The 9165-nt window shown below is 46.6% G+C and overlaps 1 pseudogene; it reads left to right on the forward strand.

Moving 5' to 3' along the window:
• Positions 1-4522: 4522 nt before the first annotated feature.
• On the forward strand, positions 4523-8640 carry LOC125446337 (uncharacterized protein K02A2.6-like; annotated as a pseudogene).
• The last annotated feature ends 525 nt before the right edge of the window (positions 8641-9165 follow it).

The raw sequence follows: 9165 nt of genomic DNA on the forward strand, positions 1-9165 counted from the left end.
GGAGTTTTAGAATGTTTCTGAAAGTTTTCAGGGAATGGAAGACTTAATAATGAATTATTTAAAATGTTTGAGTAAGGCTCAAGTGAGAGTTAGCAGAACAGTTGAAAGTAGAATTAGAAGCTGGATCCCTTTAAGGAGGAGGTGTTGAAGGTAATTATCCAATATTTACAATAAGAGGAAGGAAAACCTAAGCTCTGATACCACAGCTAGAATTAACTAAGATACAGTTAAAAACGTAAAATCTTAATTTTGAAAGGGAGAGAGAAAGACAATTTTTTAAAAATAACTTGATTTGGTGGAAAAAAGAAAGGAAAATAATGGACTGGAAGAAGAAAGAGAAATGATAAAGGGAAAGAAAGAAAATGAAAGGGAAATGAAACGGGGAGAATGAGAAAGAAAATAACAATGATAAGGAAGATGGATGTAAGAAAGGATGAACTCTAAACAGAGAGAGAAATTAGACAAAATTAGAGGAACATGTTAGAATTATGGAAGAAAGAGCATGATTCCAATTCTACTAATGGATTTGATTTAACCAAAAAGTTTCGCCAGTGCTATCTTGGCACTCAGCCCTGGCGCCAGCTCTGCCATCCTATAGATTCATGGCTGATCTGACTGGTATTCAAATCCACACTTCATTGAGTTACAGAGTGATACAGCACAGAAACAGACCCTTTTGTCTAACTCGTCCATACCAACCAGGCAACCCAATCTGACCTAGCCCAATTTACCAGCATTTGTCCCATAACCCTCTAAACCCTTTCTATTCACATAGCCATCCAGATGCCTTTTAAATGTTGTAATTGTACCAGCCTCCAACTTTTCATCTGGCACCTTGTGCCATGCATGCACCATCCTCTGTCTGAAAAGATTGCTCCTCAGGACCCTTTTAAATCTTTCCCCTCTGGCCTTAAACTTATGCCCCCTAGTTTTGGTCACCCCTTACCCTGGGAAAAAGACCTTGGCTATTCACCCTATTCATGCCCCTCATGATTTTATAAATTTCTGTAAGGTCACCTCTCAACCTCCAACACTTCAGGGAAAATAGCCCCAGACTATTCAACCTCTCCCTATAAACTCAAACCCTTGTAAATCTTTTCTGCACCCTCTCAAGTTTAACAACCTCTTTCCTGTAGAAGGCTTTTCTCCTACCTCTACCAATTTTTCACCCCTTTATTAACAATGATTTATCCTGCCCTGTCTTAAAAATATTTAATGACTGTTTCCAGCACCACTTCAGGAAGAGGGTTTCAAAACTTCATGAGCCTCTGATCACAAAAAAGTGACCCCTGATTTTTAAACAGTGATCTCATTCCTAGATTCCCTCAAGTTAGAGGTATATTTTCCACTTACCCTGTTAAGATCTCTCAGCATCTTATATGATCACATACTGGGAATTAAATGAGCAGTTTATCGGCTAATGCCTGTATCATGCCCAGTGAAAATCAAAAATTGAGCCCAGGGTGTCCTTTCTTTTGCAGTTCACTGTCGAGCTAATTTCAGAGTGCAGAAAATGGAGACAGCAAGCCTTACAAAGGACTGTCAAATGCAGAAACTCCATAATTATATGAGAATTTGCTTAGAGAAAAGGAGGAAAGAAAACCGTAGAAACACAGGAACTAGGGCCAGGAGCAAGCCACTTGCTCCATCATGAATACTCACTGTTCAACTAGATTATGGCTGATCAATAGTGTTTTCCTGCACTGATCCCATATCCCTTCATAGTTTTTATGTGTACAAATTTATTTATCTCTGTTTCGAAGGCTGAGCTGCAGCAGCCTTCTGAGATGAAGAATCCCAAAGATGTGAAGGAATTCCTCTAATCTCAGTACTGAATGGTCTGTCTCTCATGTGAGACTGTGCATCTACCCAGCTGATTGCAAGCAGATTTCTGTCCTTTTCAATGAGATCACTTCTCAATCTTGTAAACTTGAAACAATCCAGGTGCAGATTCTTCAATTTCTGGCATTCTGTCACCCCAGGTATTTGTGTGGTGAATTTTCATTGCACTCGCTTGGAGTTAAGCACCCCAGGCTACACTCACCCTTGTAACTTCCTACACCAGTTTATATCTCATATGCTCTTTCAAATATTCATACCAATCACCTTTGCATCCACAATAGACTGAACTCAAGTCCTCTAATAACACTGGAAATTTCAGACAGACAAGTGGTCAAAATACACAAACAACTGTTAACCTAGACCTTCCAGTTTATATGGTCCTGGTGCAATGGAGTTTTATTGAAACATTCTGTATTGAAAACCTATTCAATGTTCAAGATGGAATTTCCTAGTATGAATGGTTACATCAGAAGAGCAAAAAGTAAACAAGCCTGTATTCTAAAAATGGAAACAAGTATATCAGTTGAAAGTTTTAAGAAATTCTGAGGTGGGCACTGTAAATATTTCCAGGGCTGTCTCAGAGGTACCTGGGTCAAAAGGGAGGTCTTGGGTGTGGTCGTGCTGAGATTATGATTTTGGATTGGTACTCTAATCAAGGAGGGCCAGCCTCATACCTCTAAGTTAGGTTTGAACCCGAGAACCAGCACTGGTAGAATACGAACGCCACTCACTAATTAACACAAATTAACGTCAGTGCCCACAATTCTATCAGAGTGCCATGGAATGATCTGTTCCATTAGTGCGTTTTAGGGAATGATTTCTGCTGTCCTTAACCAGTCCTTTCTACATGTGACCCTGGATGAGTAGCAATCTAGTCGGCTATTTAATGGCCCCCGTTGGCCGCTCAGTTGTCAAAACCATGACAGAAAGATTGAAAAAGCATAAAGCCAGGTGGACAACATGGCAAACAGGACAATGGTGCACCCATAGCTGAACCTGCAAAGCTCTCCTGACTAATGTGTTGGTGCTTGAGCCAAAATTGGATAGATGCTTCACAGACTAGTCAAACAAATGCCTGGGAAACGCATTTTGTGTCAAACCTTATTTCTGATAGTCCTGCATCACTGTCCCTGCACATTTCTTGTCACATTGGCAGGACAGGGACAACAATGGTGTTGGCACCACTGTAGTATTCAGCTGGGAAAGATTTGCACTGCATATCCTCAGCACTGACTCCAATTTGCACATTGTCTCAGAATATCAGGTCAAATATTAGTTGGATACCTCCTGCTGATGACATATTACCATCCTCCCTTAGTTCTCCATCTTTAAATGCTAAAACAAATGGTAAAAACATTGGCAGTATTAAAGGCACAAGATGGTTCCTGGATTTGTGGGAGTGGGGGAACGGGGTTTGTTAGAATGTGATGATTTCAATATCCATCAACAAGAGTGGCAGAACGTTACTACCTACTAGCCTTGTCCTGAAGGACATATTGCCTAGTTGGGCCTTCAATGGACAAGGTGAAAAGCAAGAAGAAATTTAAAACCTACTTCATCTCCACACCCCCCCCCCCCAATCTACCTTTCTCTGATGTATATGCCCATTACAGTATTGGTAGGAGCGGCCACCCCACTGTTCTGTGGAGACAAAGTATGGAGATATTGTCCATCTTGTTGTGTAGCACTACCACTGTGTGGAGTGAGATAGAATTAGAACTTGTCCAGCTCAAAATGGGATATACATATATATTTAAACTTTTTCAAATTCAGTGAATCTGAAAATCTGATATATACAAGAAATTAATCGAGTGGCATTTTCATTGAGCCTCATGGAGTTTTTCTCTCTGCATGGCCTAGTGAGTTCCACATGATTTTTCTCAAACCTGCCTCATTATTGACCACAATGCCTCTCTTGTGCTTCTCTCATTAAATGTTTTCCAGAATGTCCCACTCACCGTAGGTAGAAATATTTGCCAGTGATGGGATATATTTTAACCGTCAGCTGTCTTTGAATCTCGGATATAGTCCGCAGTCAAATGTTGGTAGTCTGTGTTGACCTTCAAAGTGCCATTTGTGAACCGCCAACCAATTTTTCACACGGCATGTATGTACCGTGGTTGGCAGTTCCTTTTGCACATGCATATCTGTGCACCAGGCCATACACCTTACTTGAATTTCATCCCTTTCTAAGGAACTGCTAATCTCTCCTTGTTGGGGATGTTTCCATCCCCAAGATCTGTGTTGTTTACTCACTGTAGATGGTTTGCTTTTTCTAAGGTTTGAGTTTAGAATTTTTCACGCCGTTTCTGCCATGTTGCCTTCCTGGCCAAAAAGACCGCCTATCAATAAGCTTGCTTCTCATTGGCTGATGGACGCTTAAGTACGCTACTGATTGGTCGAGATCATTCCCAATGTATAAATACAGACGAGTCATGTCCATTTTGTGTCTTTGGACTGATACAGTGTAAGCTCTTTTTCTAAAGGCCTCGTGTCCTCTCTTCCTGCGTCAGGGGTTTGGGGTGCGACTCTAGCTGGGGACTGGGGCTTGTCCGCTATCATCTAGTGTCACCGTTCGCATCAGCTTGCGCCTAGTCGGCTCGAAGAAGAAGCCACCATCCCCCTGTTGGCACTGCGGGGCCTGGCATTTTGTCAGGCTCTGCCCCTTTAAGCACCATTGATGCCGCCAGTGCAATACAGTCGATCATACCTTGGTTCCGTAGCTACCGAGGTACCGCGAAACATAACAGATTGGCAACAAGGTGTTTGTAAAATGGACCCAGAAAAGTTGCAGCTTCTACTCCAACAGCAGTTAAAGTTGATGGAGATGCTCGTGCAGACCAGGGTTCTGGCACTGGCAGCGTCTACTAGTATTCCGCCTTCCATTGACGGTATCGCTAACAGTATCACCGAGTTTGGGTATGACCCAGAGGCCAATGTTACTTTTGATACCTGGTTCCGTTGCTACAAGGAGCTATTTTGTGTCAACTTCGCTGGTCAGGATGATGCATGGAAAGTCTAGCTCTTGCTTCGTAAACTTGGCCCGGCAGAGCTGGACAAGTACTGCAACCTCATCATGCCAGATAAACCCGCGGATAGGTCGTTTGATGCCACAGTTCAATCGCTCAAGCAGCACTTCGGTGATCGGTCGTCTTTGTTCAGCATATGCTACCATTGCTTAAAATTGGTCATGACTGAATCACGTGATATTCTGACCAGATATCCGCGTGCGCCTTCTCAATCGGTTGGAACAGGACCCTACGCTGACTCTTGCCACCATCACGGACGAAACCAATGGTTGATCAATCTGCAGCATGACACCACTTTGGTCCAATCTGGGGGCCAAGGGGGTTCCGAAGTTCATGCAGTTAACCAGGCCACCAGACATTCCGGTCCTTCCAATTCTGGCACGTTTTCCTCTGGTCCATCCTCTGGCTCGTCGCATTCTGGTCCGAACTCACACTACAGCTCGAAGAAGAAGCCACCATCCCCCTGTTGGCACTGCGGGGCCTGGCATTTTGTCAGGCTCTGCCCCTTTAAGCACCGTTGATGCCGCCAGTGCAATACATTCGGTCAAAAAGATGGCCACTGCAAATCTCGACAAGCCAACAAACCTGACGCACCCAAGCCGCATGCAAGCCCCCAAAGCAAGCTGAATCAGGCTGCCTTTTCCCGAAGCCTGCTGGCAACTTTCCAAGTCAATGCCCCTGGCCAAAGGAAGTACATCACGGTCAACGTCAATGGCCACCCAGTCCGGTTGCAGCTGGACACTGCATCAGACATCACCATTCTCTCCGAGAGAATTTGGCGCAAGCTCGGGCGACCTCCAGTCCGAGATACCTCCAAAACTGCCATCAGGGCTTGTGGTGGGCACCTCAACCTCTTGGGGCAACTTGACTGCTGCGTATCCTTCCGCGTCAAAACATTCAATGGCACATGTTACATCACTGCGTCAAAGCTCAACCTTTTGGGGCTCGACTGGTTTGACCTTCTGGCCTTGGCCGATCTGCCGTTCAATGCAATTTGCAACCAGGTGCAGTGCCCTGCTGCACCCCTTGACCTGTCCAATCAGATTGTGAAACAATTCACATCGGTCTTCCAACCCGGCTTGGGACTCTGCTCCGCTACAACTCCAATCTAATGCCACACCGGTCTTCCGCCCCAAGAGACCGGTACCGTACGCCTCATTGCCACAGGTCGACGCTGAACTACAATGCCTCGAACAGCAGGGAGTCTTAACCTCCATTTCCTACTCCTCTTGGGCAGCACCTATCGCCATCATCAGAAAGGCCAACGGTTCGCTCCGCATCTGTGCTGATTTCTCTACTGGTCTTAATGCAGCCCTGAAAGACCACCACTACCCGTCGCCGTTTCCAGACAACCTGTTCGCTATCCTGAACGGAGGCCATTTCTTTGCCAAGCTCGACCTTGCTGACGCATACCTCCAGCTGGAAGTTGCACTGGAATCTCGTGAGTTATTGACTATAAACACCCATCGAGGTCTTTTCCAATACACGTTTTTACCTTTTGGTGTCAAATCCACCCCAATTATTTTCCAACAGGTAATGGATACGATCTTATCTGGCATCCCAGGTGTGGCCGCATACCTGGACGATGTCTTGATCGTCGCTGGTTCCTCCGAAGAATTGCGGTGTCACACCGAGGCCGTTCTTCAGCACATTCAGGATAATGGATTCCGCCTCCGGCCTGAAAAGTGCCAATTCTTCCTCCGGTCGGTGAAGTACCTTGGCTTCATCTTTGATGCCTCTGGTCGCCATCCTGATCTGGAAAACATTTGCGCAATTCACCAGATGCCAACCCCGACGGATGTTCCCTCACCATGTTCGTTCCTGGGATTGATCAGTTATTATTCCGTGTTCCTCCCATCACTACACAAAGTCCGAGCGCCACTAAACCACCTGCTTAGAAAAGACGTGCCTTGGAGCTGGTCGGGTGAGTGTGAAGCAGCTTTCTGTCAGCTAAAGTCTATGCGCACATCTGATCTCCTCTTAACACACTATGATCCGCAGTTACCAATTGTATTGGAGGCTGATGCCTCTGCCTATGGTGTTGGTGCCGTAATCCTTCATGTCTTCCCTGATGGCAGTGAGAAAGCGATCATGCACGCCTCCAAGACTCTAACTCCTGCAGAAAAACGTTACGGCCAAATCGAGAAAGAAGCCCTCGTGTTGGTTTTCGCAGTGCGGCGCTTCCACAAGTTGGTCTACGGCCGTAAGCTCACCCTGTTAACCGATCATAAACCATTACTCTCCATCTTCGGTTCCAAAACAGGTATCCCGGCACACTCAGCCAACAGACTCCAACGCTGGGCGCTAATTCTCCTCGGTTACAACTTTCACATCCAATACAGGCGCACCCAAGATTTTGGCCAAGCTGATGCCCTCTCACGCCTCATCAACGACTATCCCACCTCTGACAAAGAGGCCGTCATCACCGCCATTTTGACGGATGACTGTGCCATGCACCACCTGGCCCACGTCATATGCGGTCTACCGGTAACTGTCACTGAGATCCAACAAGCGACGCAGGCGGACCCAATGCTACAACGAGCCATCCGTTATGTTGGAGATACGTGGCCAGCCCACTCACCGAGCGACGAGTTGCAGTAATTGTTCCATCGCCGTGAGTCACTGTGTGTTGTAAACGATTGTCTTATGTTCGGCGACCATGTTGTGGTACCCAAGACACTCCGCTTACGTGTTCTCCGCCAGTTTCATTCCGCGCACCCAGGTACCTCTCGGATGAAATCGATTGCACGCAGCTTCGCTTATTAGCCTGGTATGGATGGTGACATCACATCCTTCGTCAAACACTGCCCTCGGTGCCAACAAGCAGCCAAGAATCCCCCAAGAACGCCACCTGTGCCTTGGTCGCGGCCGGAACGTCCATGGTCACGCCTTCATCTGGATTTCGCGGGGCCTATCAACAGTCGGTCCTATCTGATTCTGGTCGACGCATTTTCCAAGTGGCCTGAGATTGTCCCCTTGGTGCCCGCAATGACTACGCAGACGGTACAAGCCCTGACCCAAATTTTCAGTCAGCATGGCTTACCAGAGTTTATCATCACAGACAATGGCTCACAATTCACGTCAAGTGAGTTTGCCGAGTTCTGCTGCTCTCATGCCATCTCGCACATCTGCTCTCTGGCTTACCACCCCTAATCTAATGGCCAAGCGGAACGCTTCTTTGACACCTTCAAGCGAGCCCTGCTTAAAGCTCGTGGGGAGGGGACGTCCGATGAGGTACTACAGAGATTCCTACTTGTGTATCGCTCCACGCCCAACGAAACTCTGCCTAACCACCAATCCCCCGCGGAAGCCTTGATGGGTCGAAACCTGCAGAACGGTCAAGCGCGCCATGATTCCGAGCAATGCAAAACAGACCGAAACACCGATGGCGAGATCTCCCTTCGCAGTTGGCTCCCACGTGTATGTTCGTGACTACCAACCGAAGCATGACCCGTGGATTGAAGGGCGGATTGTAAGAAAGCGAGGGAGGGTACTGTGCGACGTAGCAGTTGGTGATTCCCTCTGGTCGAGACATCGCAACCAACTTTGCCAGCGGCAGGCCGCAGAGTCAACAGAAGTATCGGTGGAAATTCCCCTTGACATGTTGCTAGACACATTTCCGCTACCACAAGATGCGACGGAACCAGATGTGACAAACTTTGAGAGCGAAACCCTGGTTGATCTGGCACTCCAACCAAGAAGACGAACAGATCGAAGACATCGTCAGCCCCAGCACCTCCAGGTGAATCCAAAGCTTGTATGTTACTAACAGTCTTCAAAGAGGGTTGGTGTGGGGGATGTTTCCATCTCCAAGATCTGTGTCGTTTACTCACTGTAGACGGTTTGCTTTTTCTAAGGTTTGAGTTTCGAGTTTTTCACTGTTTCTGCCATGTTACTTTCCCGGCCAAAAAGACCGCCTATCAATAAGCTCCCTTCTCGTTGGCTGATGGACGCTTAAGTACGCTACTCCGCATTTGATTGGTCGAGATCATTCCTAATGTATAAATACAGACGAGTTGTGTCCATTTTGTGTCTTCGGACTGAGACAGTAAAAGCTCTTTTTCTAAAGGCCTCGTGTCCTCTCTTCCTGTGTCAGCAAGTTTGGGGTGCGACTCTAGCTGGGGACTGGGGCTTGTCCGCTATCATCTAGTGTCACCGTTCGCATCAGGTTGCGCCTAGTCGTCCGCGTACAGTTGAACGTACCTTGGTTCTGTAGCTACAGAGGTATTGCGAAACATAACACTCCTCAATGTCGGCAATAGTCCAGGATCTCATCGTTGTTCAGAGTTGTGTC

Source organism: Stegostoma tigrinum, chromosome 34 (genome assembly GCF_030684315.1).
Source record: "Stegostoma tigrinum isolate sSteTig4 chromosome 34, sSteTig4.hap1, whole genome shotgun sequence".
NCBI classification, from domain to species: Eukaryota; Metazoa; Chordata; class Chondrichthyes; order Orectolobiformes; family Stegostomatidae; genus Stegostoma; species Stegostoma tigrinum.